The sequence below is a fragment of the Pseudonaja textilis genome, chromosome 2 (assembly GCF_049901715.1).
Source record: "Pseudonaja textilis isolate UNSWEBS1 chromosome 2, rPseTex1.2, whole genome shotgun sequence".
NCBI lineage: Eukaryota > Metazoa > Chordata > Lepidosauria > Squamata > Elapidae > Pseudonaja > Pseudonaja textilis.
Genome location: NC_141991.1, coordinates 135,270,047 through 135,277,655, shown reverse-complemented (window position 1 = coordinate 135,277,655; position 7,609 = coordinate 135,270,047). Strand labels below are relative to the sequence as shown.

The 7,609-nt window shown below is 37.3% G+C and overlaps 1 long non-coding RNA gene across 1 annotated transcript; it reads right to left on the bottom strand.

Annotated features, from left to right (window-relative positions):
* Positions 1 to 1,005: 1,005 nt before the first annotated feature.
* Positions 1,006 to 6,001, bottom strand: LOC148127103 (uncharacterized). The gene is made up of 3 exons (XR_015741934.1): positions 5,878 to 6,001; positions 1,200 to 1,411; positions 1,006 to 1,133 (listed from the first exon to the last, which is right to left on the bottom strand). It is a non-coding gene; the product is annotated as an uncharacterized LOC148127103 (long non-coding RNA).
* Positions 6,002 to 7,609: the final 1,608 nt, after the last annotated feature.

Sequence of the window (7,609 nt, the reverse complement as noted above, 5' to 3'; positions counted from 1 at the left end):
GTAAAAGAGAGACAAGTTGCCAGCTAGTAAGTAATAGATGTTGGGAGAGAGGGGAAGTTGGAGATCGTTGGACAAGATTTGGGTCCCAAAGATTTTCATCTGGTCTTCTGTGCAAAAACTTGTAGTTTCACTCGTACAAGAGAAATAACATTCAAGTGGCTAGGGGGAAAATGTTCCATCTCTTATGATATACAGGTAGTCCTCAACATAGGACCGCAATTGAGCCCTTGGACCAAGTGGGAAACTCACTCCTGCTGAGACTAAACACAGCCTTATTCTAATATGTTAATAATAACCCCTTGTGCTAGCCAGCTAATCAACCTAATCCTTTCAAAAATACTTCCTTTTGTTTCCCATCTGCAGTATCTATTCTTTTTCTGGCACCCACCAAAGAGCCTCAGCATTGTCTGGCTATGGAGCACGCTCAGTCCTTATTGGGCTGTTTCCAACTCTTGCTCTTCATTAACAATGGAATATCAATTATTTTGTCCAAGGCCACCTTTGGAACCTGAGGCCTTAGAGATCTGGCTTGCATATTGTCCCTCTGACTAAGTCTTGTTCATATCATGACCTGGCATACTTACTCAAACAAGGACCGTTGAGGGACAAAGACTTTCTTCTTCACTATCTGACCCTTCTCTCTGCAAGATAAGATAACAAAGCAGGTAATATTTAATAGATCTCTCAAAACTCTTCTCACCTCAGAGAAGGGGGTAAAGGTAAAGAGTCCCTGAGGATTTTACTCCACAGTCATTGATGACTATAGGAGGAAGTGCTGATCTCTGTCTCAAGTCCAATGAGCCAGCACTGTCTGATGACCATATTTTCCCCATCCCTGTTCTAAAATTAATTGCAAGGAACCTCTTCCACCTGCTTTGCTTCTTTGCTGGGACCACGCTCAGTTGCTGGGGTCTGGAATGAGCTGCTTCTTCCAAGGTCTTGTCTAAGAGATCACTCAGCTGATTATGTACCTGGTCTAGTACCTTCACCTTCATTACCTACCAACAAAACAAAGGGAGTTTAATGATGCCCAGGCCTGTCATAAATAGATTCCTAGAATGCATTTAGGTGATGGACACTGTCAGGGAATTGCACAGATGATGTCCAAATGGAGTCAGAGATGCTGACACAAACTTACAGTTTCATATAAATAAATATATTTACAGTAGGAACATTATGAGGTACATTGCAGATAGCACACAGGGCACACAGAGGAAAAAGGTGGGATACAAGGAAACTTCCCCTTTACTCTGGCAGCAACTATTCACAACTTAGATTCCCTCATGCAGTGGCTAGCTCTACTCAACCAATTAGCTATAACTATGTGTTCTTACTCATTGTCCAGTTGCTTCGCTTCTTTGATCTGTGCCAGAAGCTCCCTTGCCCAGAAAGCCTAATAAACCTCTAGGACCTTGTTCAGAGTTTTTGCAGCATAAATTCAGTGCCAGAAAAATAAACACAGATGGCTGATGCTTCATTTAACATCTTTATAAACATATTAAATTTTACAATACCAGTTGTAGATTTCTCCAACATGGAACAAACTCAAACAGAAGCAGACATGTTACAGGTTCAGAGCTTAACAGCAACTCAACTTCAGCAGACAAGCAAGGAAGTTAGTTTCATTTTCAATAGACAGACTCAGAGCTTAACATAGAGTCAGAGCTGCAGAGCTTAACATAGAATCATACCTAGGCTACTTCTAGTTTCAGTTTCCAAACAGTCCTTACTGGCTGACTTAATTGCTAGGCTTATTCATTGGCTGACCTTGTTACCATGCTCTATTTCAGTCCATGAATATACTCTGACGCTCCTCCCTTCATAACTGGAGTAGACATAAATTCAATTACCTTTAATATTCTTCAGATACCTGTATTTGAAGACCCACATTCACAGTTCCCTCCAAATACCACAGAATTCCTTTTTATACCTATCCAATGCAATTGGGTTGATCCCCACCTTTTAACTTTCCAGTGTATATGCAACCATTAGCTTTGCAACTCTTGAACCCAGGACCTTTCAATGCCTTATCTAGATATATATTCCAATTCCTGGCTGACTGCTTCAGCCCATAAATGACCTTGTTCAATTTTAGGTAATGCCAATACTTCTTTGTAGTTCCTTGGCTCATACCATACATTACACACTTTAACTTCACTAGCAGAATACCCGTCAGGTGGAATCCCATTGTTCCATCTGTCTGACCTGTGTGGCACTGACTGCTCCTATGTGTCAACCCTCTCTTGCTTCATATCTTGTTCAGCTTCTCCTCTCTGAATGCTGACACCATCACTAAGTGAGTTACCATCACTGAGTCATTCCACAAATTTACATCAATTCTGTTCCAATTTTGCTTTGCAAAGCTTGCAGACCTTGAAAACACTATTTTTTTGCTTACATCGCTAAAGCAATAATTCTTTGAGTCTGGCTCATAGCTCACAAACCTGAGCTTTCTAGCCTTTGGTTGCCCCTTTCTTCTAATTGCTTTTGGAATATGCACCCACACATTGCTTCCAAACACCCTTAAATGTGCTAGAGATGGTTTTCTTCCATATAACACTGCATATGGAGTATCATTAATAGAGGAACTCCATGACCTATTAACTAAATAATTAGCAAGCAATATGGCTTCACCCAATATGACTTGCTTAGACCAGAATCCTCTAGCAGTGTATCCTTCATGGTTTGCAAGACTTCATTCCGTCTCTCAGCAACACCATTCTCAGCTGCTGTGTAAGGATTTGTGGGTCTGTGTTTTATTCCTAACTGTGCCAACTACTGTTGAAAACTTGTTGATATGAATTCTGAACCTCTGTCAGTTTGCAGCTAACATAACTGTTGTTTATACCTTCTTTCTACAAAACTTACCCATTGCTTAAATTTCTGTAGCAACACTGTTTTACTCTTTAGTAAATAGCAGAACCCAAACCTGCTATAAGTCATCTACAATGACCAGCACATACTTAGCTCCTCCCAAACTGGCTTGCACTGGGCCCACCAAATCTGCATGTACCAGCTCTAGACCTCTTGTTGTCCATCTTGTGCTACTCTTGCTTACTGGGAATGTCTTGGATTTTGATGTTTTGCATACTGCACAATCCAAATATGCCATACATCCCTTTAAATTTAAATTTTCTGCAAATTGGCCCATCTTCTGCAAAACTTGGAAGCTGGCATGCCCAAGCCTTCTGTGTAAAAGATGAACACATGAATCATGTTTTGCAACATTGCTAAATGTTTGTGCACATGGAACTTTTTTTTTAAAAAAATTATTGGTTTTTAAGACGAACATAGACAAACAGAACATAAAAACATCAAGCCATCTTCCATATATATACATACAGTGTGCTGGTTGGTTTACAATTGTTTTGTGCTTCCATTTTGTGGTCTTCAATTACAATTACATTGTATATATTCTCATATTTTCAATCAAGTATTAAATACACTAATATCATTTTTAATCAATCCTTTGACTATACTTTTATTCATTCATGTTTTACAAAATAATCATATTTTACTTAAATTGTTTTATGACAGTTCATATTATCATCTCAAATCTATCCTACAATCATTTTGTAGATATAATAAGAAAAGAATACATCTTTATATATTTATTATTTTCTAAGAATCTACATATTTCCTTACCATGTTTTATTGTCTAACCATTGATAGAATAGATCCCAAATTTTATAAAATTGTTTATCATCTTGTTCTCTGATTTCAAATGTCAATCTACTCATTTCAGCACATTCCAATATTTTCTTTTTTTTTAAAATAGATTTTATTGAATTTACAATTTAAAGACACATCGACAATACATTTACAAAATAGAAAGAAAAATGGCTAGGGGGAAATGATTTCCTCCTGTGATGGTATTTTCTCATTTTTCCAGTTTTTAGCAAATACAATCCCAGCCGCTGTTAATACATTTACAATCAGGTATTTCAATTCTTTACTATATATTTCAGGTAAAATTCCCAATAAAAATATCTCTGGTTTCAAATCTATATGCTTTTTTGTCATTTTTTCCAACCACGTGTGGATTTTAGTCCAATATTTTTTAGCATCCGCACAAGTCCACCACATATGTTAATATGAGCCAGATGTCTGATGACATTTCCAACATTTTCCAGATTCGTTCTTGAATATTCTTGCTATTCTTGTCAGGGGAAAATGCCACCTGTAAAACACCTTATACAAATTTTCTTTATATGCTGTTGACATTGTCATTTTATAATTTTATAAAATTAAAAAAAATTAAAAAAATTGCACATGGAACTTTTTGTCCCTGTAACATATGAAGGTTATCATGCTTTATGCCCTTTCCACAAACAATCCCATTTTTCTTTATAAGACACTGCCCATTTTCAAATGTAGTGTCAAATCCTTGCTTGTCTAAACTAGAGACACTCAGCAAATTATGTTCCATTTCTGGCACATATAAAATCTTGTTTCCAAATATGAAATTTACACACTGCCTCTTCTAATGACTTTAGCCTTCTTGTCATTTGCCAAGGCTACTGTATCTCCAGCAGTTATATCCATCCTGTAAAATAATTTAGATTATTAATAATTGTTTGGCTAGCCCTACTGTCTATTAGCCATTGATCTCTCCTGCAATAGCTGACTTTTGCAATTGCAATTTGTCCATCAACTTGTCTTTGTACAAACTGCTTCTTCTGTCTTGCAAACAGTCTTTTTTTAAATGAGTCGTTTGTCCACAAATGAAGCATCTCTTCTGTTGCTGGGTTGTAACCTGATATCCCCTGCTGCTCTTCTCTTCTCTGGAGACAGCCAGTCTGTAGAATTTTCCATTCTGCTCCTTGAGCTCCCTTCTCAGGAATTTTTCCTGGTGGCTAATTAAACAAGCTTTAAGGACTTCTAAATGCAGCTCCTGCTCTGGTTTGCATTCAAACACAGCAGAAATAATGTCCCAAGTTTCATCTAGGCAATTCAAAACTAGCAATAGTTTCTGAGATTCTGGAATTTTCATCCCACATTGTTCTAACTCCACAAACGAAGTTTACATATGAACAAAATGCTGTTCCACTGAATCTCCTGGCTTTAAACTATATAATTTTCTTGATAATTGTACGATATTGCATGCAGATACACTTACATGAACAGTCCTCAATTTATCCCAGACTTCCTTTGCAGTCTTTAAATCAGCTACATTGATAAAATGATTGTCTTCTAAATTTAAGATGATATAAGCAAATGCTCTATCATGCAGCTTCTGATCTGCAGCATTCAATGGTGCCTGCAGTGGATTTTCAACAATATTCCAAAGCTCTTTAGCTTTTAGGAAATATTCCATTTTTGCAACCCAAATGATATTGTTCTTCTGACCCAAACGGGGCAGAGAGGTCTCTTTAATTTTTTTCAGCCATCCTGCAAAGCCTCTTGCCTTGTTTCTTACTTTTAAAACAGGCAGCCTCTCAGCTTTAATTACAATTCAGTCTTTTTCTGGGCCCATAACCTGTTCAGAGTTTTTGCAGTGTAAATTCAGTGCCAGAAAAATAAACACAGTTGGCTGATGCTTCTTCTTTATAAACATATTAAGTAAATTTTACAATACCAGTTGTAGATTTCTCCAACATGGAACAAACTCAAACAGAAGCAGACATGTTACAGGTTCAGAGCTTAATAGCAACTCAACTTCAGCAGACAAGCAAGGAAGTTAGTTTCATTTTCAATAGACAGACTCAGAGCTTAACATAGAGTCAGAGCTGCAGAGCTTAACAAAGAATCATACCTAGGCTTCTTCTAGTTTCAGTTTCCAGACAGTCCTCATTGGCTGACTTAGTTGCTATGCCTATTCATTGGCTGACCTTGTTACCATGCTCTATTCCAGTTCATGAATATACTCTGACAGACTTAATCCTCTATGACAAGAATAGAGACCATGTCACTGTAGAGCCATAGAATTGACCATTTTCATCATTCTTGATAATTCATCATTTAGGGACAATATTTCTTTCTCTAGTACTAACTCCTTCCTGCTTTTATTATTACCTATTACAATATCTATTATTACCTCCAGGTGTCTCTTCCATTGGATGTGGGCAGTGATTTTCTCCAGGTGTTCAGCTTCTCCTAGAGAGTTAGAAACAGCTTCACTTTAAAAGTATGATTTGACATTGGGTGAGTTTATTGCTTGGATTAGACAGAAATCTTCTCATTGTACAGAGTTTTTTGTTCTAAATTACTACTTCAAATTTCAAGCATTCATTTCTCCACTCTTCACATTCTCTTTCCTTTGGGTTGGATAAAGCAGGTCCAAAACTATTTCTACCAGGCTTCTGAAGTATTTTATATGGCATGTTTTTATTCAGTTTTGTAGCCTTTTTTAAAAAGCAGATTTCCACACCATAGTAACTGCTTTTAACTAGCAGATCTGGAAGTCTGTGTTTATCCTACAATTCTAGTTTGCTTAATTATTAAGTAAAGCAGCATAAAACTTTATCATATTGTTCTAGTAGATTTGGAGGAAGGAATATTGTCAGTACCTGTGACAAATAGTAGAGTTTAGTACCAGTAGTCCTCAACTTACAACTGTTCATTTAGTGAAGTTACAATGGGACTGAAAAAATTTACCTATGACCATTTTTCACACTTACGACCATTGCCACATTCCCATGGTCACAGGATTAAAATTTGGACATTTAACAACTGGCATGTTTTTGACGGTTGCAGTGTACCGGGGTCATTAGATCCTCTTTTGTGACCCTCTGAGAAGCAAAGTCAATGGAGAAGCCAGATTCACTTAACAACTGTGTTAAGGACTTGTGATGAAAATTTCCCAATGTTTTCTTTGTAACTAGTTAACTAAGATGTTCCTTGTTCCCTTCAACTAAATGCTTGCATTGTTTTGTCTTTGAAAGATGAACTTTAGCATTTCTAGACAAATATTAAAGGCACACCTGCTCTTCATGCATAACGCTTGATCTTTTTTGTCATAATTTTCCATATTATTTCTTACTGATGTGTGCATCAACAATTATCGGATGCTTGCCTCTCTGCCCCACTTCATAAGATTTTGTCAGGTCCAAAACCAAGAATGATATGCAGTGCTTCTACCCAGCTGAGTTCTTTATTATTTATTTCAGACCTATAGACAGAATCTTGCCAAACCCTGGACTCTACTATCTGCATCTACAATACACTATTAAGCGGGGGCCTCTTTCTCCCACATATAATGCATGAACTGAACTGTCTCCTTACCCCTTGTTGAATGCACCCCTTCCCTCCTGAGAATCCAGCTCCTTACTACATTCCATCACATCTGGAAATGATTAAAGATTGCATCTGCCCTCCTTTCTGTAGGACCCATTGATATAACTTCTCTCTATTTCCCTCTTCCTTTAATGTACATTTGATCATCTGTTCCAGAATCCCTTCCACCCCTACAATTACTTTGTGAATAGGGAGAATACTCTGTATTAAGGAGAATACATAGAACATACACTATACCTTTAACTACAAGTTCTGTAGTCTTTTAGCAAATGTTCAGAATGGCAGGAGCTTCTTGGGATTGAACTGCAAAGCATTTGGGGGCCACAATGTATCTTTCTAGTAAAGTAATATAAGGCTTTTTGCTGTGGCGCCC